Source organism: Protopterus annectens, chromosome 7.part0 (assembly GCF_019279795.1).
Source record: "Protopterus annectens isolate FY-2018-M chromosome 7.part0, PAN1.0, whole genome shotgun sequence".
NCBI classification, from domain to species: Eukaryota; Metazoa; Chordata; order Ceratodontiformes; family Protopteridae; genus Protopterus; species Protopterus annectens.
In genome coordinates this window covers 1,676,360,570-1,676,383,470 of record NC_056739.1, presented here as the reverse complement: position 1 = coordinate 1,676,383,470, position 22,901 = coordinate 1,676,360,570, and the positions used below count along the sequence as shown (strand labels likewise).

General features: G+C 42.2%; 1 protein-coding gene and 1 non-coding gene across 2 annotated transcripts in view; both read left to right on the top strand.

Moving 5' to 3' along the window:
• Positions 1–22,901, top strand: part of ACY1 (aminoacylase 1) — a 1,669,107-nt gene that overhangs the window by 76,857 nt on the left and 1,569,349 nt on the right. The gene's annotated exons all lie outside the window — the stretch shown is intronic.
• On the top strand, positions 12,606–12,678 carry TRNAI-AAU. Its single transcript has one exon. It is a non-coding gene; the product is annotated as a tRNA-Ile (tRNA).

Sequence of the window (22,901 nt, the reverse complement as noted above, 5' to 3'; positions counted from 1 at the left end):
ATACTTGCAGCTGTATTTATGGATTTTCCTCATTTCTTGCCTTTTCATCTGATCATTCACCTTATATTCTTTCTTTTGTTTTTTGGCACATTCAGTTGCTGCCTGATTTTTATCTACTTCTGGTTTGATTTCCATTCCTGCTTGAAACTGATATGCTTCGGCTAAACTAAGTAGGGAAGTCATCTTAGACTTATTCTCCTCATGTTTTGAAACTTTCACTATGTTTGGGTTTTGTGAGGTCAGCAGATATGTATGCAGTCCTACGATTACAAATCTGTACATGTTATCAATTTCAAGGATGCTCATACCCCCTTCAGCATGGGGAATATATAGTCTTGGTATACGTGAAGCATTTTTCTTGTTTTCCTGTCCAACTGATCCAATACCTTTTGGGGCCAGTCAATCACTCCACAATTGTAAATTAGGACAGGAAGAGCAAATTGGTTTATAGCTTGGACTTTGTTCCTAGATGTCAGAGCTGTTTCCAGTATTAATTTCAGTCTTCTAAAATATTCCTTACTAAGTTTTATTTACATTTGTTCATGTTTTATTGTTGATTCTTCATCAATTCCCAAATATAGACTCCCTCTTGCTCAAGTTCTTTTATATAATGTTTCTGTTGCAGGCTGATGTTTTCTTGGTGCTGCAGCTTTCCTGCTTTAAAGATTGCTTTTGCACATTTATCAGGACCAAATGACATTCTTGTATTATCTAAAAAGGTTTTGACTACTTGCAGTTGTGCTTTCAGTTCCTTATCCGATGAACTATACAGATGTTCATCGTGTTTCACTGTTGCAGTCATTACTCTTGGGTTATCCTGCTGGCAGGCTACCCGCAGTCGGCCAGAGTTCCAAAGTCTAGGTCCGGCGTCAGTTGCTGTCGCCTCTTCCCTGACGTCAGTGCACCAGGGGTATAAAAGATGCAGCCAACGCCATTTTCTTCAGTCTTTCTTGCCGCGCGGTGCCTGAAGCAAAAGCAGTTTGCAAGTGCTGGTCGGCCGACTCCTGAGATTTTCACAGACGAATTTCAGATCCAAAGTCTTCTTTAAAGCTAAGTACTCCATTGGGGAAACTTTTTTCTTGCTCCAGACCGACGTCAGAAAAAGTTAACAATTGTACTTCTTGTGGGAAGCAAATACCTCATAAGGATTACCATTCTTACTGTATTCCTTGAGTAGGCCCTGATCATAACATTGCTAGCTGTCGGTTTTGTGCTAGATTCAACAAACGCACTATTAAGCGTGAGTTTGATTTTGCTTGTCATTACTTTGGCCGAAAATTCAATTACATAATGCCGTCGGAACAGCCGATGACCGGAGTTTCTAAAAAACGCAAGGAAAAAGAGAAGGACAGGCATCCGAGATCCAAAACCGACGACGAGGCTTCCGCTAAGCCAGTCGCTGGTTCGCCGGTTCTCAGTGAGGTGCTTTTGCAGCCCCTGGCACCTGCTACCTCAGAGCCACAGGCCGCTGACGACTCCCACGTGGAGCCAGTTTAGGCCTCTGGATACTCAAGGTATTGGACACTCGGAAATCATTCCCTCAGATGGGTCCGGAGCCGCTGAGCAGGCATCGGCTTCTGAGGATGTTTTCAGACCTACACAGTTATATGTAAAGCCTACTTCAGCTTCAAAAGCAAAGACTATAGCAGCTTTAAAGACAAAGAAGCAAGTACAATATTCTCCAGGACAGACTTTCATGCCTAAGAAACAGATGCTCAAAATGGCCGAAGACCTTATTACCTTGATCAGGGGTTCCCATCCCCCTCCTGACAAGAGGCCTAGGTAAGAGACAGACTCTGACTCTTCAGATCAGGTTTCCATTTCCTCTGACTCCTCTTCTGTACAGGAATACTCTCTTCCTCCCTATGAGGATTCTGATGCTGAAGAATCCATTCCTTCAGCCTCTCCTCCTGAGGATTATTCTTTTGGGGAAACCCTGCATACCATGAGGGAGCACTTCCACTGGGAGAGCCAAGATTACTCAGAGTCAAAGAAAAGGCTTAGAGATTTTCTTTTACTTCCTCAGCACAGGCCTCTTGCTATTCCCCCTGCACTAGATATTGTAGATGATGTATTTTCAGAGTCCAGCCTTTCTCCAGACTCCTTACCTCCAGCTCCTGTTAAACCAGACAGATACTACAGGGTTCCTGATTCACATAAATTTCTTTATAAAAACCCTGCTGCTGACCCAGAAACTATTTCTCAGGGTTCCAAGGGGGTTAAGGCCGCTACTGCAAAAAAACCCTGTCCCTTCTGACAGGGATTCAAGAGCTCTAGACAGATGGGGGATAAATGTTTACACTTCTGCTACTCTGGCTGTGAGGGCTTTAAATTGTCAATTTCATATGATTAAATATCAGCAATACTTAATGTCACTGTTAAAACAGAAAATGTTGACTAATTCTGATTGTACAGAAAATAAGGAAATACAGGATTTATTGCATGCAACTGAACTAGTGGGAAAACATACATTGCAATGTGGTTTTGATTCTCTGGAGGCCTACTGCAGGGCCACAGTTACGGGTTCTGTCATTAGGAGGCATGTTTGGTTAAAGGAACAGACTCTACCTGATCATGTTAAGGCAAAATTATTAGATGCTCCATTACAGCATGATACTTTATTTGGTGTTAAAGCAGAGGAGGTTTTGAAGAAAATGGAGGACAAAGCGAAATCTATGCAAACAGTAAAGGATTTCTTACAGGTTCAGCCACCAAAATTTAGCAGGAACTGGTCTACAAAGAATTGGTCCTTTCCAGTGTCGGACAGGCCACAAAGAGGCAGATACAGACGTCCCAGAGGCAGATCCCAGCCCCAGGGCTCATACATGCCTAAACAGTGGGGCGCGCCTACCTCCAAAAGTGGAGAAGACAAAGCACAGCCATACAGGAAACAGTCCCAATGACTTGCCTCTGCCAGCACCAAGCACTTATCTTCTTGCAGCCCCCTTAGGGGGAAAACTAGCACTTTTCTCTCAAAATTGGCACATGATCACCCAGGACAAATGGGTATTGAATATAGTGTCCCAGGGCTACAGGTTCCACTTTCTCACCCTGCCAAAGACAAAAGGATGCCAAACCTGCCACACAATCAATGGGCAAAGGCACAAAAACAAGTTTCTTCCCTTATGCAAATGAGGGCCATTCAGTAAGTACCACAGCAAGAGCAGGGACAAGGATTTTACTCAAGACTTTTCTTGGTCCCCAGAAAGGACAAAGCCTGGAGACCAATACTGGACCTGTATTTTCTAAACACATTTCTGGACGTTCCAAAATTCAAAATGTTAACTCTGCAGCAGCTTCTGCCCATGCTTGGCAAGAAGGCTTGGCTTGTAACTTTGGACCTAAAAGAGGCATACCTGCATATACCAATCAGACAGTCTTGCAGAAGATACCTCAGATTCATAGCTGGCTCAATGCACTACCAATTCTCTGCACTGCCCTTTGGCTTATCTACTGCGCCCAGGGTCTTCACAAAATGCCTGGCACCAGTAATTGCATTTTGCAGACAAAGAGGAATTCAAATTTATCCTTACTTGGACGACTGCCTTATACAAGCAGAGAACAAGGACACTCTACTAAAGCATCTGGCGCTCGTAAAAAGATTATTAATTTGCCTAGGGTACACAGTAAACGAAAAGAAATCAAAACTAGTACCCTCTCAAGAGATAATATTCCTGGGTGCAAACTTAAATACAACTGCCCAGATGGCTTATCTCACGCCAGACAAACAAAGGCAACTAACTTCTTGCTTCAAAATGTTGGCAGCATGAAAAATTCTGCAGACTTTGGGCTTAATGGCATCCTGCATTCTACTAATTCCATATGCCAGACTGCATATGAGGAAACTTCAATGGTACCTAAAAAGTGTCTGGACTCAACATTGTCAAAGCCTGGTAGCATTAATTACCCTCATTCCTTGCCTGCAACAGGAGTTTCGATGGTGGGCTCATGCCTGTCACCTCAACAAGGGACAACCATTCACTCTACCCACAGCCAGGCAGTCAATAACAACAGATGCATCAGGTTATGCCTGGGGAGCACACATGGCAGGAAAATGTATTCAGCGCACATGGTCCACAAGCCAAATGCATCTACATATCAATCAAAAAGAGATGCTAGCTGTTCAGAATGCCCTGACCGCTTTCAAGGATCTACTCCATCCAGGACAACTACTGATAATGACAGACAATACTACAGTCATGTGGTACATAAACAAGCAGGGAGACACACATTTCTACCCCTTCTGCAGACAAGCCATGACTTTGTGGAACACAGCACTGACTTATCAAGTACACCTGCAAGCACAATTTGTGCCAGGAAAGAACAATACTCTGGCAGACGACCTAAGCAGAAACCTTATGGATCCCCACGAGTGGAAACTGGATCCACAAGTCTTCAGCATGATAACAAAGAAATGGGGATGCCCAGACATAGATCTATTTGCCTCCCCTCACAACTGCCATCTACAGAAATTCTGTACAAGGATTCATCACAAGCAAGCATGGAAAGTGGATGCACTGTCATTCAGCTGGAAAAGTCTAACAGTATATGCCTTTCCTCCTCTGCCTCTCCTCCCCAAGGTACTCCTAAAGGTCAGACAAGAGAAGCCAAGAATGATTCTGATTTTCCCAGACTGGCCACGCCAGCACTGGTACCCAATCCTAAAAAGCTTATCTCAAGGCCCAGCCTGGACATTGCCTCTAATTCCTCACTTACTAACCCAGCGAAACAATCAGATTCTGCACAGCCAACTCAGGACCCTAAATCTGGCAGCATGGCGGATAATGTAACCATTCAAAGCACACCTCTCTCTAAAGCAGTAATGGATGTTATTTTGGAGGCCAGGAGGCCCAGTACCAGAAAATCCTATGCAGAAAAATGGAAAAGGTTCTTTGCTTGGAACCAGGCACAAGGAATTGACACATCTGTACCAAATATTCCCAGGATTTTACAATACCTAACTGAGATGCTGGACAAAGGCTTGTCCTTTTCATCAATTAAAATTCATGCCTCTGCCATTTCAGCTCATTACAATACGCAACCTCCTATTTTTTCCCATCCTTTGCTAAGGCAGTACCTCAGAGGGGCCAAAAACATAAGACCTCCAAGAAGAGCCCCAATACCTGCATGGGGCCTCAATTATATCTTGGAAAAACTCACACTGCCACCTTTTGAGCCAGCCAGTACAGCTGATATAAAGTTTTTATCTTGGAAAACAGCTCTGCTCCTAGCAATAACCTCTGCAAGGCGAGTTTCAGAGTTACAGGCACTCATGGCTGTGGAACCTTTCATCATTTGCCATCCAGACAGGGTTTCTCTAAGGATGAACCCAACATTTATGCCTAAGGTAGTGTCCAGTGTGGCCCTTAACCAAACCATTCATTTGCCTGCCTTTTATCCAAACCCACAGAATAAGGGTGAGAGACTTCTGCATTCCTTGGACATACACAGACAACTACACTTCTACTTGGACAGAACTAAAGCTTTCAGAAAAACTGAGCAACATTTAGTGGCATATGCTGCAGGAGCTCAAGGAAAGCCTATCTCAAAACAGACTATCTCAAAATGGATAGGCCACTGCATTCGTTTCTGCTACTCACAACATGGCAAATCAGTGCCCAAGGGCATTAGGCCTCATTCTACCAGGGCAGCAGCCACTTCAGCAGCCTTTCTCAGAGGAGTACCAACCAAAGACATTTTAGAGGCTGCAACTTGGAGTTCAGTGCACACGTTTACAAAGCACTACCATTTACCTCTCTACTCTAAATCCAGAGCAGGCTTCGCCACTGCAGTTCTGCAAGGCCTTATAGCCTCTCGTAATCCTAATTAGGACCAGCCACCCAGCCATAGCTTTGGGATTCAACCCAAGAGTAATGACTACAACAGTGAAACACGATGAACATAGTACAGTTGTGTATCTACCATAAATGTAGATGTTCGAGTGTATTCACTGTTGCAGTCCAGGTCACCCACCCTCCATCCCCCTTTTCTTTGCTGGGACTTACCTATACTTCTCTATCTTATACAACCTATGTGGTGTATTTGCTTGTAGATGAAGGAAATGTTTATTTTACTGCATTTTACTGCATGCATAATTATTGGCATAATATTTTTAGCCTACCATTTTGGGGGCACCTGACATCTGGGACAAGAAAAACTGAAGAAAATGGTGTCGGCTGCATCTTTTATACCCCTGGCGCACTGACGTCAGGGAAGAGGTGACAGCAACCAACGCCAGACCTAGACTTTGGAACTCTGGCCGACTGCGGGTAGCCTGCCAGCAGGATAACCCAAGAGTAATGACTGCAACAGTGAATACACTCGAACATCTACATTTATGGTAGGTACACAACTGTACTTTTTAAATCATCCACAAAAAGTATATGAGAAGTTTTTACAGTTTGTTGTTTTCTGGGAACCAAGTTGTAGCCAAGTTGTAGCCATGACCTAATCTAATCTGTCAAGTATAAAGCTTAATGGGTTAAGGGCAAGATAAAAGAGCAGTGGTGACAGAGTCACCGAATCACCTTTGAAGTTTTATCCCTGGAATAATAATTTGTCCTTTGTCATGGTTTAACTGCAAAGTGGTTTGCCACTGTTTCATGGTGGCTGTAATGTAATCAGTCAGTGTAGATTATATAATGTACATTTTAAGCACTCTTTTATTCATGAATGTGGGATACAGTCATATGCTTTTTTTGCAGTCTATTCATGTCATATTTAGATTCTTCCCCTTTTTTCAGTTCTCCATTATGACTTTATTTAACAACAAATGATCCTTTGTTACATATGACTTTCGTTATCCTTTTGTTCTATTGCCATGATTAAGTTTCCTTCTAAGTGAGTATAAACTCTTGTTGACATCAATTCTGGTCTATGGTTTATACATCGTTGGAAGGCAGGTTATTGGTCTATAGTTTTTAGTAGCTTGCAGGTTGACTGTTAAGGAGGACTATTGTCTTTTTTCCCTGTTGTTAACCAGATTGGCGTATGCTTGGGGTGCGCATATAAATAGCTCTTACTCATGGCTAAATCATCACATGAAGATGTTAATACTTTTAGCCAGAAGTTAGGTACTGCATCTGGGCCTGGAGTTTTCCAATTAGGAGCTTTTCTTAACTTTGTTTCAAACTCTCTGGCCGTTACTTCTTCCCATTTCATATCCTGTACATTTAAACTTCTTATGCTTTCTTTTATTTCTTCTATCCATTTAGTATCTTTGTTATGTTCCACAGGGTCTTCATAGATATCTTTTCAAAATGTATGCATTTCTTCTTGTTTGGTAGTGTTTCAGTTCCATTTGCGTTGTTTCCGAATTCTCTGTAAAAGTGTTTTGGGTCATCAATAAATTGTTATTTTGTATTTTTCCTTTATATTTATCTGGATGTTTTCCAAGTTTTTCTGCCTGTGCGTATATTTTTAGTTTATTATTTTTGATAGTGCACGATAGGTCCGGATCTGTTCTGATACTGCACATTGCTTTTATCTCGTCTATCTTTCTGAGTATTTTTGTAGACCTGTTCCCTCTTTTGTACTCTTCTAGCAATGACACTTCTTACCTTGATTGCTTTATAGTTTTCTGTATTCGATACTTCCTGATGGCATTTGATTTTTCCCCTTCCTTTCCCTTACTGCCCTGTTTTTTTGTGGTAAGACTTTATCTGTTATTAATTTAGCTGCACAGTAATATGTCCCATTTACTTCTGTTATAACTCATGAACTTCTGTGAACAGTCCGAATTACTGTCTTCATTTGTTTAATCAGACTTCTAATATTTTGGGATTTTTGACTTTCTGTAGTCTATTTCTTTCATTGATCTGAATATGTCTGTTCACATCTCTATTAAATCAAGCAACTCCTCTCTTAGATCATTTTCTTGTAAACTGAGGATACTTTCTTTGTTCTCCATTTCCTGTGGGCATTCTACATAAAGTTCAGAGCATCTTTCTGTGCCACGTTCTCTTCAGTTTCATCCTGTGTCATCCATTGCTCTTTCATATCTGAACTCACTGGCCTATCACTGCACAGCATTGACTGTGTTAGAGTTGCCACAGTTTCATGCTCCTTCCCTTGCTGTGCAACTCCAACTGAATGTTTGTACTGACTTCCTGTGGAAGGCGCCAGAGTTTCTTCATATGGCAACTGATCAGATGTTTCCCACTCCACTGGTTTCTCCTTAATTTGGGGATCCATTGCTCTATTCTGCTGTGGTGTTATCAGAGTTAGATTTACTACACTTCACTTCACTTTGCAGGTAATCCATAACCTCAGTTTCTATTTCTTTAACTTCTCCGTTACTAATCCTGTTTTCTACCTTTCTTCTTTGTTTTTTTTTTTTTTTTGTATTGTAAAAATTTCCATATCCAGATGCCTTTGTCTGTATTTCTCTTCAAATATCTTTGGTGCTGCTCTTTTTGTATTGATTAGTTTTGACTTCTCCTTTGCACAAATATTGCACCATATTAAATCTCTTCCTTTCCCACATCCATATTTCTTTTTTATACCTTTCAAAACTCTCTACATTTTCTTCTTTATATATTTGCACTTCCTTGGTTGCTTCTTTTTCCAAAAGACCCAAGGTTTCTTGGTCTGTGTAATGAACACACATTTGTATTTGAAGCTTTTGACAGTTCTTGTGCAAGTATTTTTATTTCCTCTAATTTCTCTATTAATCTTTTTGTATAGCTTCTGTTTGTAAATTCTGGGCTTCTTGCATTATAGTAACAGTACATAATTCCTTACTAGTTAGAGGGCATATTATCTTAGTGCTACTTTTTACTGATAATCCTACTGATTTTACATATTTCTGTCACTTCTACATTTCTCTTTTTTTTTTTGAACTTGTGAATACTAAAGTACTCACAACTCATATTCTTTTATTCTTCAGTCATTTCCCATATTATCATGTGTTTCTAGTCCATCCCCCTCTGTCTTATACCAAGAGAGCATTATTAAATCTTTCCTGTTTTATTATACCCCTTCATCTGCACTGGTTAATACGGAGTCTCTTGATACCATTAGGTATTTTTGAGTCAGTATAGTAACTCCCTCATGCTTACTAAAAAATCTCTGTTGCTATCTTGCAATGATTCAATATGTGACAGGTGTAAATATTTACTTAACTTGGAGGCTACCTTCTTACCTCAGGACACATTTGGTAAGTAAATCGCACATGTACATCGGCATAGAGCACTTCCACTAAATCAACTTATGTTGAGATCGTTAAGAGAACACTGCCTAAGCCTCCAAGGCTAAAGACTAAGAAACCTCAGACATTAGTTTACTCAGGAACTCTCTACCTTCCCTCTTCAGTATGCATAACTCTGAGTCACGAGGCTGCCAACTCTAAGCCTTATGGCCCACTGAGATTGCATCTAAGTATGGTAATGTTTTCATAATAGGGGACTGTACTGTCAGGCATATGGATACCAGGCTGGTTAAGAATATGGTGATGGCTGTCTTTCAGGTGCCAGGATCTTGGATTTACAATGGTTTGTAGATTTCTCCATCCTGACAAATATTATAATGACCTGAAAGTGGTCTACTGGCGGGGTGGGGGTGGGGGTGGGGGGGGTGAATGACTTTAGCCACTGTACACAGCTGGACATGCAGAAGGACATGCAGAAGGATACGACTGAGCTTGCTATGCATATGTCTGAGGCAGGGAAGGCACTAGCCTTGAGTAGTATTTTGCCATCAACCAGAATGGTGTCAGAATTCAAAGACAAGGCTTTAATAATTGACTGTGCACCTAGCGCCATTCTAGTGGGATCCAGTACATGTCATCCTGGGATAAGATGGCTGACAAGCCTTCATGCTTTGGCAGAGATGGTCTACACCTCTGTTACCAAGAATTTTCCATTCTAAGTAAAACCTTTTCTTTTCCCATAATGCATTTTAGGCAGAGTACTTAATAAATTCAAATTTGGAACACAGCAATGTAGCTGTGCTTAGTGCTTGGAGTCTTAACAGAAAATGCCTGAACTAGAGGCTTTCCTGAAACTTGAACACATTTGTATATGTGTAGTTACAGAGAATTGTTTTCTGAGTGCTGTAAGTACTCCGTCTGTTCCTGGGTATAGTCCCTATTATGTCTTTAGACCCACTGACAATTGCGGGAGAGTATCAGTATTTGTCAAGGATAACATCACTTCAAAAAAAAAAAAAAAAATCTTCAGGAAACTTATTATTTTCCAAATCACCATACACAAGACTATTTACCACTTCGTAGCTAGTTGTAAAATACAATGGCTATCTTAACATTAGCTGAAATTCCCAATAAACCTATCAGCTTTCTACTGGGGGACTTCATCTATCCATCGATAAACTGTCTGGCCTGCACTTCTAAAGGTAGGCATGCCCAATGCTTCCTTGACATTATAAATACTATTTATAAATAGTTGACCATCCTACTTGTGGCCCCAGTACCCTTGATGTCTTGCTTTTAAATATGGCCACAGTTTGTACATCTCCATATACATCTTCTGATCTTGTTAAATGAGACCATAAATTAGTGACCTTTTCCTTTAAATCTGCTGGTACTTGCTCTGTAAATACTTTTATGTTTAGGGGTTTCTCAAAAGCAAACCTTCTCCAGTTACTTAATGTCCTAAATAAATTTTACTCTAACCCTCCTCCGATTGATCTTATTGATAAAGCTTATGCCAGTGATTTTGACTTCTACCCCCACTTGTATTGATAAGGCAGTCTCTGACTGCACCAAATACAATGTGAAATGTAAAAACAGATGATTATGGTGGACTAGCTGTATAAATAAATTATATAAATTATGTAACGAGAAAAAAATTGCCAAATGAGTATGAGAGGCCGCATTTTACCTACCTTAACAATACACTCAAGTACTTTTAAAGAGCTTAAGGGTACTATTAGGAAGCTCAAAGCTGAGTATGAACCTAAGAGTCACTAAAACCAAATATAACTAGACATTTTAACTATGTTAAGAAGTTAAATACTAACACCCAGCAGAGTGCAGAGCTAGTTCATAAAAATACTTTACACTGTAACCTAAAGGAAATAACTAATGTCCTGGATGAAAAATTCAGTGCAAATTTTACTCCACCTATAATTCTAGAACAGGTTGCACCCCTTTAATTATTATAGAACAAGTTCTCTCAGCCCTCTTAAAAGCTTATCGATGGATCCTGATAATATACCAGGTTGCCTGATTATCAGTGCCAAATATGGCCTATCTGAACCCCCTCACTTAAGCTGTTTCCACAGGTTACATTCCTGAGACAGAAAAAAGACATTGTTATGCTATTACACAAGGGTAACCCAACCATGGACGCTGATACCTTTACATTTGAGGCTAACTAGGCTATAGTTGTGGACCTCGTTAATCTGAACATTGAACATCTCTTAACCCCTGACCATCATCAACTTTGACAAAGGAAGGCCCTACCTCTATAGCCTCATGAATTTCTTTGAAAAAGTAACGAAAGCAATGGAGAGTTATCCAGGACAATACCACTGTTCATAGGTTCATAGGTAGGTACTAGGCTGTTGGCCCTAGGGCCTATACAAGCCTAGCCAAGAAGGTACCCTGGCTTTCACCACCCAAGAAAATTATTTTCCTGTGCCCCTGTCAAGCAGAACCACAGAAGTGATCCCCGGGGTGAATTTCTTATTACCCATCCAATCATCCAGATTTTTCTTGAAGAGTGCTAATGAGGAGCTCTTTTTGACATAGATAGGTAGTCTGTTCCAGAATATGGAAAGTCTCTGGGACAGGAATCTATCCCTCCAGCATGTTCTGTTTATTGTGGTGACAAGGTTTAGGTCCCTAGAGCGTGTAGATCGGAGGGATTGGGATTTCTTTAAGTGGAGCATGTCCAACAGCTCTGGGTTTGACATAGCTATGTATGTTAGGCAGAGATCGCCTCTAAGTAGGCGATATGCGACAGAGTAAAGCTGGAGTTTTTTGAGTCGGTCTGCGTAGGGCATCTGTTTGAGGCCAGTAATCCTCTTTGTGAGGTATTTCTGTGTAAAGTAAATTTGAAGATAAATAGTAGCCCTTGTTCTAAGAAATGTTTTTCTTACATTAGATACATTGGTAATAACATTAAATCTTTCATACCAATTTCTGTTTAAGGTGAAGTGCTGAACATTGGAGAATTACTGGTGAATTTGCTCAATGAGCACTTTTTGGTAGAAGATGCTACACTGTTTGAAGATGTTTCTGTTGTTATAATTTTAATAGAAGACATTTGTATGTGCCCAGTTTTCAATTTGACCCTTGTGCAAGCATGTTTGAGCCGTATTAAACAGGGTATCCATATGGGACCTGATAATATTCCAGGCATTTTCTGGGCATGTTGCAGTAAATGTATTTTGGCTACTGTCACTTGATTTTTTTTAATGCCCTGTTGTATTCTGGCACTGTTCTTGCTAGTTGGAAACTTGAGGACATAATACCGATTCATAAGGGGGACCCAGTGGACAATATAAGTAATTATTGAATCTGGGATCTTTAGATTTTCAGTCTAACGCTCTCCCAACTGAGCTATTTTGGCTCATTATAGACCTGTCAGTCTTACTTTACTGGTGGGGAGGAATTTTGAGATATTATTTTTTTCCTTTCTTATGGCTTTGTAGCTCAGGGGTTAGAGCACTGGTCTAATAAACCAGGAGTCATGAGTTCAAATCTCATCAAGGCCCATACCAACCCTTTAGGAGGGTTTGGCATAATGGTTAAGATATATGCCTGATCCTGATCTAGGGTTATTGGCTAGGTTTAAAGTGGCCTTTCAGGGCAGTTAGCCTCCTGTGAACTTTGTAAGACTTTCCGAGATGTTTAGTGGGCCTCACTCATCATGGTTTCACAAAAAAAAAAAAAAAAAAATGTTCTATGTTCATTAATTTAATTGAATTTCACAACCCAGTGACAATTGCCTTAGGTATGGGCATGAGTGTAGTGGTGGTCTATTTGGATTTGTCTAAGACTTTTGACAGTATCCCTCATTCTGCTGTCATTGATGCCATGCTGAAACATGAAGTTAATCCATACATTGCTTGCTGGGTGGCTAACTGGCTTCCTGGTAGATTGCAGAGAGTAAGGATAGGAAAGTTCACATCTAGCTGGCTTGAGCTCCGGTCTCAGTTCTAGGTCTAATATTGCTCAGGCTGGTACTTTCGTTTATTCCCAAGACATCTAATGTTTGAATGGCCAAGTATGTGAATGATATTAAACTAGGTTGTGTTATTACATCGACAGAGGATATTGACCCCTTCAACACTTACATGTGTTTGGTGGCTGAATGGTTAAACTTAACTGGACTAAAAGTTAATTAGACTAAATGCACTTCTGTGCATTTTTGGGAAACCAGTGGTTGGATATCAGATAAACTTAAGTCCCCACAATTTATAGAAGGTGACAGAATATAAGGATTTAGGTATTATTATATGTAGCCATTTTAAGTATAGGACTAATGCCTTAAAAGTTAAAGCTAAGGCATTAAAAATCTTTACAACAAGAAATAATAACAGTGCTTTGAGGCTGTTCATAACATATGTTTAACTTATCACTGAGTACAACATGTTGTTTTGCTCCAACAACAATGGTGTTCTGGTTTTAGAAGGTGTTCAGCAAATATTTACAAGGCGTACCATTACTTCAGCTACAGATGTCTGAGAATAAACTTTGTATAGCCTACATGGGGCTTTGGAGTGAAGGATATCAATCTCTATTAAATACTGAATTGTTGAATACAAGCATATTAACAAGAAGTACCTTTTTTAATTATAGAATTGAAAAGTCAAGGGCAGTCTTACAAGCAGAGTAGTTAATGCAGTCATTGGCTCAACTTTGGAACAGGGTTCCACTACATATTCAACAGTCTTCTTCTTTGCTGATATGTAAAAAAAACAACTTGATACCTGATTAGGTCCCAGGGTACGTACAGTCATTGAGGAGTCCGCATTCTGAATGGCCTTTGGCCTTTACACAGGAATTAACAAATAATCAAATTGAACAATTGGATAGAGGCTGTGCAGTGTATGCAGCATATCTGGACTTGTTGAAGTATTTTGACACAATTCTCCATGCAGGCATTCTTGACAGACTTATAAATATGAATATAAATTCTTATGTTGTGTGGTAGAAGCCAAATTTCTGTCTGACAGATCCCATTTGGTTAGAGTCACAGGTGCCACTTCTGAAAGCAAAAAAAAAAAAAAAAAGTTACCAGTGGTGTACCACAGGGCTCAGTGTTGGGCCCTCTCCTATGTGACTTCTGTTTCTGAGACCTTCAGACAAACACTTGGCCTATGACTATCTAAATTTGCAGATGACTAAAACTGGGGAGTTGTTATTTCATCTTCCCCTGACTCACAATTACTTCATCATGGTGCAGGGACAGTTGTCTCGTATTAAATATGAAAAACATGCAGTTTATTTCATTTTGGTAAGCCATATTTTGTCAGTTACCACTTAAGTGACGCATCTGTCCAGTCAGACACTGTTGTAAGGGATCTGGGCACACTAGTTGCTAATTCTTTATCGTTTGACCATTATGTATAAACAGTAGTTGAGAAAGCCTTCTGTCTGGCCCATTTAATTTCCAAAGGTTTCTACATTACCTGGGTATGTATTGCTTCGTTGAACTTTTATTTTATCAAATAACTAATCATCTAACCACAATTGTCGAAGCCCCTATTTAGCGAATGACCTAAACATTGAATTGTTTTAGTTGGCCAGCACTGTGAACATCAAGTATGCGGGGAAATAAACTTTTTTAATGTTTTTTTCAGGGGGGTTAAGTCCCCCCTGCCCCATGGGGGTCTCCTCCCCCACACTCCCTACAAATTAAATATACCAACTTCAAGATCGCAGTACAGAGAGGAAATGGATAAATACTGCCAGTTGACATGACAGTCACACATAATTTTTTTCAGGATGGTCAACTAAAACAATTCAGTGAATTCCAATTTGATGTTTAGGTCATTCTCTGAATAAGGACTTTGACAGTTATGGCTCAGTGATTAGTTATTCGATAAAATAAAGGATGTTAAGTTGTCTATCTCGCCTTCATTCTTGCTGGATGGGTTCGGAGCCGACCTCGGCTCCACTCTAAAAGCTCGAGTTGGTTCCACCGGCTCGAGGCTCCCCTTATATCCCACAATGCTAGGCGAGAGTTACCCCAGATCTCGTTTGCCGCTACAGCTTCGAGGTTGCTTGCTTCTACCGGTTCCTGGTGAGTGTTAGCTTTTTCTTCTAAAAGTTACTCTTTTAACCCCTTTTTAAGTTAAATTCTTCTTAGATTAGTGTAGATTATAGAACTTTATCCCCGACCCTATATTTTTCCCGTTTCTTTCAAAAAGAACCTTTGGTTCTTCCCTTGGGCCTTAGGCCTTCTCTTCCCTAAGGGAGTGTTTGTGTAGTTTACTATAATTTTACTATAATTTTATTGTACTTAAATTCTAGTATTATTACTAAAATTATTATATTTTCTGACAGGGTATAACTGGTGTGCTTGAGTGTGTGTTTGTGTACACCTGTCAGTTAGGCTATGTCTAAAGAAGCAAAGGTCTCCGGATTCAAGAAGTGTGATGCGTGCTGTCAGAAAATGTCTCTGACAGACGCTCACACTTCTTGTGTCTATTGTCTGGGGCCTTTGCACCTGCAGGACTCCTGTGCTGTTTGCCATGGCTTCAGCCCCAGGGTCCTGCAGGAAAGAAAAACAAGCTAATTCTGAGAGGCTTGTTGAAGCCAGAGGATTCCCTGTCTGTCTCAACAGGGAAGCCCTCTAAGGCATCGAGGTCTTGCTCCGGCTTCTGAGCCGAGACCTCAGGTTGTTCAACCTTTGCCTTTATCGGCTCCGGCTGGAGCTGATAAGTCTCAGTCCACAGTTTCTGTGGCTCCTCGGCTGGAGCCGAGGTTATTGAAGCCGTGTCGGCTCCGACCAGATCTTGAGCCGACAACTAGAAAGAGATCAAGGTCACCATCTATTGGCTCCGTTCATTCGGCTCCAGGTTCTCCCCTGCTGTCTGAACGGAGCCAAAGGTCTCATTCCTCTAGGTCATCGAGGCTGTCCGATCATGACCTTCAGAGGGTAGTGAGTCGACTACTTAAGTCCGAGGCACTAGCCCAGATGCTTCAGAGCCCGACTCATCAGTCGATGCCTGCCCCGTCCATCAACTCTTTCCTCCTTCGACTCTTCTGAGTTTGGAGCCGGTGTCGGAACCGAGACTGTGATTGCCGGCCGAGACAATTGTCTTCGCTCCCGTCGTCACCTCGTTTCTTCTTTGGAAGAATCTCGGCGGACTTCCCTCGTCGGCTCCGAGGGGTGAGTGGCATCGGACCCTTGTCCGACCCCTCTCCCTCTCGGGGCTTGCGCTGGTGAGTTCGGCTCCGACATCGACCTCGGAGCCATCACTGTCGGTGCCGAGGGGTTCTTAGCTCTCGGGCGGGGACCTCTGGTTCTGCCTGACAGGGTGCATTCGAGGTCATGCGGAGTGTGTTAGAGCCAGGCTCTACCCACAGTCGGCTCGTCCGCCCCTCCCTCTATGCTGCCTCAGGGTAAGTCGACTCACTCGCTCATCCCGGACCGCAGAGAGCCAGCTCCTCAGGAACCCCTGTGGGGATTTCATCCTCTTCCGAGGCCTCTCCTGATTTGGCAGAAGAGCCCCCTTGGAAGAGGAAGTGCAAGAGGAAACACATTGACTCACCTGAGTCTATCACGTCAGACACAGATCTGGATGATTCTGAGGGTTCCCGTTCCCCTTCTGAAGATGTCTCATTTGCAGACATTCTGGAGATCCTGAAACAGAGGGGAAATTGGCCAGCCCTCAACCCTTCGGAGGACGAATCTGTGTATCTTGAGGCGTTTGGCTGTCGTCCTTCCACCTCCTGGGTGTCCCCCTTGACCCCCTCATGCAGGTGGTTGCTAAGAAGGCATGGACGGCTCCGGATTCAGTGGACCCCACTCCCAGGAGACCCTCCAAATTCATCACAGCTCCATCAGACATGCAATTTTTATCAAAAGGAGTTTCTGTGGATGCTATGGTGGTAGCTGCCGCCACAAAGAAGGAACTGGCTGATCCTTCAGTGCCTGTCCATCCACCTAACAAGGAATCTAGGTCCATGGATAGGTACGGGAAGCGGATGTTCTCCTCAGCGACATTTACCATGCGTTCGCTGAATTACCTGTGCCATTTCACTCGTCTTCAAAGGGACTTGATCAAGGAAGCGAGTGAAATGTTCTACAGCTGCGGGTTTCAAGAGAAAATGAACACGCAGCTGGCTACCCTTAATTCCATATCCAACTCCTCCATGCCTCCTCTCTTATGCGGCCGATGGAGCGAGCAGAGCCGCAGGGACAGGGTAGCCTTACGTGGGCACGCCTGGATGCGACTATGCAACTTTATGGAACCTTTCAAGACGTCTTTCACGAACTCCCCTTTTGATGGATCATCTCTCTTTGGTCCTCAAGTGAAAGAAACCCTGACTAGGTGCGACTGATGGCAAGACCCTTTCTGCCGGAGTCCGTTTTCGACTCCTTCTAGGCCTTACCCCAAAGGCCAGAAGGGTGGGAAGATGTGGTTCCGTAAACAATCTCAAGGGACTTAGAGTCGCTTTCCTACCAAAGGCAGAGGTGGGAATAACAATGGTAGACGTCTCCCTAGGGGCAGGGGTCCGCAGAACCAGGGCAATCGGGAAGCCTTTCCTGACAAGCCCTTTCAGCATCCCTGAGGTGTTGCCCGACTGCCCATCTTCGGAGGCAGTCGGGGAAGATTGTCACTGTACCCAGAAGCCTGGCTATCCCTGACTCAAGACAAATGGGTACAGTCCATCATTTCCGAAGGCTATTCTATCCCCTTTCTTCGTTTTCCAAATCAGTCAAAAAAATCCCTTCCAGATGTTCCACCAGGGATATAGCAGCTTTGGAAATTTCAAAACTGCTTGCAAAAAGAGCAATTCAGTCAGTGCCAGCAGACCAACAAGGATCCGGAATCTACTCAAGGTTCTTTTTAGTTCCAAAGAAAACAGGGGACTGGAGACCGATTTTGGATCTCAGTGTCTTGAACAAATCAGTCAAGAAAACAAGATTTGATGGTCACGCTGCAATCCATTCTTCCCCTTTTGGGCAAAGGAAACTGGATGTGCTCTATAGACCTTCGGGATGCGTACTATCACATAAAAATGAACAGACGCTCCAGAAGATTCCTCCGCTTCAGGCTGGGAACCAGTCATTTTCAGTTCAGGGCCCTGCCCTTTGGTCTCACCACTGCCCCGGTGTTTACCAAATGCATGGCAGTGGTAGCTTCTCACCTGAGACGACAAGGATTCCAGGTGTTTCCATATTTGGACGACTGGCTTCTCACAGCTCCCACCAAGCATCTCCTTCTGATGGCCAGAGATTATACTTTTAGCGTTTGTTAAAAACTGGGTATTTCAATAGATTGCAAAAATTCTGTTTTGACTATTACCTACATAGGCAAATTTAGATACTATAAACATGTCTGCAACGCTTAACGACCAAAGGATATCAGACATTCACAAATTGGTGTCACTTCTTCTCAACAACAACAGAGCCAAAGCCAGGTTAGTTCTAAAGGTGTTGGGAATCATGGCAGCGGCCATACCTCTCCTCCCATTGGCCAGATACCACATGCGGATCCTTCAGTGGATGCTTTTTCTCAATGGTCATACCAGGAACTTCCAATGTCTCACACCATTATGATCACGCAAGCATGCAAAAGCATCTCATGTGGTGGATGTCTTCCCCAGCTCCTGTCGGAAGGACCTTTTGTCCCACCTCCTCCGGTTGCTACTCTGACAACGGATGCCTCCCTGATCGGGTGGGGGGGGGCATTATCAGGGCAGGACAGTCCAGGGCACATGGCAACCAAACGAATGCCACTTGCACATAAATGTTCTGGAGATGAGAGCAGTGCTTTTAGCGTTGCAAGCCCTTCAAGACTCTCTTCCCTTGGGAACGATTGCAATCCAGACAGACAATATGTCTGTAGTGTGGTACATCAACAAACAAGGCGGAACCAGATCATACCCCTGTGTCGAGAAGCACTCAGACTGTGGCAATGGGCGATTTCTTCTCAGCGTTTTCTGATAGCAACGCACATTCCCGGGAAGTCCAATCACATTGCGGACAAGTTGAGCAGAGCTATACTCATGCCTCACGAGTGGTCTCTGAAAGACTCTGTAGTGAGAGATATTTCTCAAGTGGGGTCAGCCTTGCTGCGATCTTTTGCTACTCCCCAAAACAGCAAGTGCAGAGAATACTTCACTCTATTCCCTTTACCAGGCCAACCCAGCAGAGACGCCTAGTCCAAGTTTGGCCCGGGGACTTCTGTATGCATTTCCTCCTTTCCCTCTGATCTCTCAAGTAATACAGAAAGCTATCGCTCAGAAGGCCTCATGGATCCTCATTGCTCCTTACTGGCCTCGACAAGTGTGGTTCCCCTTTCTACATCGTTTCTCTTGGGCGACCGTGGAGTCTGGACCTAGTTCCAGATCTTTTGATCCACCAGTCGGGTCAGTTTCATCGCTCCCTCCCTCTCTGAACCTCACTGCTTGGTTCCTCCAGTTCCAACCGTAGCCAGGCTTCCTCAATTATCTCACTCGGTTAGAGATATATTGATAGCTTCCCATAAATCTTCCACTCGAAGATTTATTTGAGTAAGTGGCTTGGAAAGCTCATATTGGGCACAAGGAAAGGACATAGATCCTTTCACCATCCAACTAGTCCTTGATTTTCTAGCTGAACTCTTCCATGCAGGTTCATCTCCATCTACTCTTAAGGTTCAATTGGCAGCTATTTCTAATTTTCATGTGGGCATTTCTGAATCTGCCCTAATGTCCCACAAACTTTGCAGTTTTTGAAAGGAGTTTTTCTTCTCAGACCTCCTATAAGAAATCCTCCTTCTCCTTGGGACCTAAATTTAGTTCTTGCTTCTTTGATTCTTTCCCCTTTCGAACCTGCAGCTTCATGTTCCTTGAAATTATTATCATGGAAAACTCTTTCTGGTGGCTATCACATCAGCTAGAAGAATTTCAGAACTTCAAGCACTCAGTTGTCGTTCTCCTTATCTTTTGTTCCATAAGGACAGAGTTTCTTTTGCCTAAGGTGGTTTCAACATCAAATCTAAACCAAAGCATTGACCTCCCTGTCTTTTTCCCAGAGTATTCAAATAGGTCTGAACAAAAATTACACTGCCTGGATGTTCATCGTCAATTAAGGTACTACTTGGACAGGACAAAACAATTCAGAAAATCTGATCAGCTGTTTGTCTCCTATAAGCAGAAAGGGACTTCCAGTTTCAAAGGTATCATTATCCAGATGGCTAACATCTCTGATTACCCTTGTTTATGAGATTAGACACCAAAAACTGCCTAATAAACCTAAAGCCCATTCCACCAGAGCTTTGGCTACTTCTTTAGCCTTCAAGACAGACTGCCTATTGACACCATTTGTGCAGCGGCTACTTGGGCTACTCCTCACACTTTTATTTCCCATTATAAGTTGGATTTAGCTTCTAGGCATAGAGCTAATTTTGGTTCCACTGTTCTCAGGAGTCTGTTCCGTTAGGCACCGGGACAAGGTGCTGTCCCATCCAGCAAGAATGAAGGCGAGATAGACAACTTAACATATAGAAGTTATGTTCTTACCATAACGTTCCATGTTAGTTGTCTTCTTCTCGCCTTCTTCTTAAGGCCCCACCCTCCTTCCCCTGGCCTGGACAGACCTAGAGGAGTTGTGATCGTGACCTCTCTTTCTACCACCTCTTTCTTAGTCATATGCTATTATGCATATTTCTTGTTTCAGGATGTAGGTCACCCTTCTTTCTTCCTGTTGTTAGAGGTGGATTCTGTTTTACAGTTATACTGTTACTGTTATAAGCTGGGGTTAGCTTACAAACGAGATCTGAGGTAACTCTCGCCTAGCATTGTGGGATATAAGGGGAGCCTCGAGCCGGTGGAACCAACTCTCGAGCTTTTAGAACCCATCCAGCAAGAAGAAGGCGAGAAGAAGACAACTAACATGGAACGTTATGGTAAGAACATAACTTCTATTTTGATGACGTGATATAGACACCATTAGTTCCAGGGAAATCTTATGTCTCATTTACTGGTTTCTTATCAGACCCATCACTGAACGTAATGTACATTTTGGCATATGTTTGTGTAAACATATCATTCAGCTTGAGAGACCTCAAAGATTCATAACTAAAACAATCAGTGGCCTCAAAAATCATGGATATCAGGACAGATTAGCAGCTGTCTCTCTGTACCTAGTCTCTAATACATTCCTACATGAATGTCTTTGTCTAGTCTTTCGAGCCATGAAAAATCCAACAATCTTTGACCTCCGTATTCCTTCACAGAACAAACTGTACCTCAAATACCTGGTTAAAGGAACTAGACCTTCATTGATGGATTAATAAAACATTTTGGCATGATAGATTAATATCCCAATGTGTCCCTCATTTCTGGATCAAACTTCTAGTACATGTCTGGAAGAGTAGCACCCCTGCCACCTTTAAGGTAAACTCAGAAAATTGGATGGGCCGCTTCATGTTCTTTCCTGGTGTATATTATCTTGTCTTGCCTTCCTGAGTATGGAGGGAACTTTTCATTGTAAGTGTTTAGCTGGGCTTGTAATAGCCTGCAGTTGGATTGCCTGGTATTTACCTTTGAACCTGTGATTGAAGTGGAAGAAGTTGATCAAACATCTGAAACAAAGTCCTTTGTTGTTTGTGGATAGCATGAATGGGTGCTTAGGATAAATCCAAAGAGAGGAAAAAGGTTCTGTCTCTAGATAACCAGTCCTCTACTTAAAAAAAATCATAAAAACAGCAAAAGAAGCCGACTGGAACATGACCCTCACTGTGCAGGTTAAAAACTATTTAATCCAAACTTAAAACACCATATAAAGAGAAATAAAAATGCATATAAAACAAAGTAAGTGCATTCACACACATTTCTACCTGCTCTATCTTATTCCTGATGTCACTCAAATGTCTATTATAACTTATTAAATGTATGAAATGAACAGCAAAGACTTGATCTGTACCAGTACTGCTAATAGGCTTCGTTAGTGCATTTGTAGCGACTCCCCTATGGATCTCACTGACATGTTCATGTATTCTTTCTCTTGAGAGAATGGCTGGATCATTACCTTGCAGTCTGACAAAGGCCATGGACTTAATGAGTATGTCTCTTTAAAGCCTCATTTGGGTTCTAGGAGTTTGCATAGGTAATTCCTGATAGGTTATGAAACTTAATTGCATGTTTAAATCAGTTCTATGTAGCAGTTAGTTAATGGTCTGATGAAGCATCATACCTCTTAATCTGGAAACATCAAAAATCTGGACAAAGGCCCATGAAAAATGGATACAAATCTGTACGCTGATTAACATAAAATTTGCATACATGTTTATGTAGCCCCACCCACTCCAGTGGAATTGTGGGATATCAACTTTCAAACACAAACTGAAGAACAGACAACCAAAATATGGCCCCAGACCCTGTAGTAAATGGTAACCACTTTTTTAAATGTGTAGCAATGATGTTCACTGGGAAGGGAGAAAATGATAAACCTTAGGATTTTGTTTTTGGTGACTTGCAGTATGTGGGTTTTATGGTAAAAGTAGGGCATTTAATGGTAGGCAATATTCTAATCTTGGCAAAAGAATGTTATAGTTTGCTAGGACCTCCAAAAGTAATTATTCATGGCCTACTGATCAGCGGCGTAGCCCTTTGAGTTTGCCCCCCTCCCACAAAATCATGGTCAAGTGGGGCCTCCCTATACACAGCCCTCCCCCTGCAGTCGTTCCAATGTCCCATTACTTGGCTGTTTCGCCCCATTTACCATAAACATTGTAATGTGCATACTGCTTTACTTTTACAATGATTTGGATTT